The 216-nt window shown below is 47.7% G+C and overlaps 1 protein-coding gene across 1 annotated transcript in view; it reads left to right on the top strand.

The window, feature by feature from the left end:
- LOC107694211 (protein Smaug homolog 2-like) overlaps positions 1-216 on the top strand; it is a 14,913-nt gene that overhangs the window by 7,080 nt on the left and 7,617 nt on the right. The gene's annotated exons all lie outside the window — the stretch shown is intronic.

The raw sequence follows: 216 nt of genomic DNA, 5'->3' as shown, positions 1-216 counted from the left end.
CACACACCCACTATAACACACGCTCTCTCCACTCATACTCACTCACTCTCTCACACACACACTTACTCACTCACTCATTCACACACACTCACTCACTCACTCACTCACTCACTCACTGACACTCACTCTCTCACACACACAAACACACTTACTCACTCACTCATTCACACACACACACACACACACACACACTCACCCACACAGAACACCAACACA

This window comes from Sinocyclocheilus anshuiensis, unplaced genomic scaffold, assembly GCF_001515605.1.
Source record: "Sinocyclocheilus anshuiensis isolate Anshui unplaced genomic scaffold, SAMN03320099.WGS_v1.1 scaffold2639, whole genome shotgun sequence".
Classification (NCBI taxonomy): domain Eukaryota; kingdom Metazoa; phylum Chordata; class Actinopteri; order Cypriniformes; family Cyprinidae; genus Sinocyclocheilus; species Sinocyclocheilus anshuiensis.
This window is presented reverse-complemented; position numbering and strand designations above follow the sequence as displayed.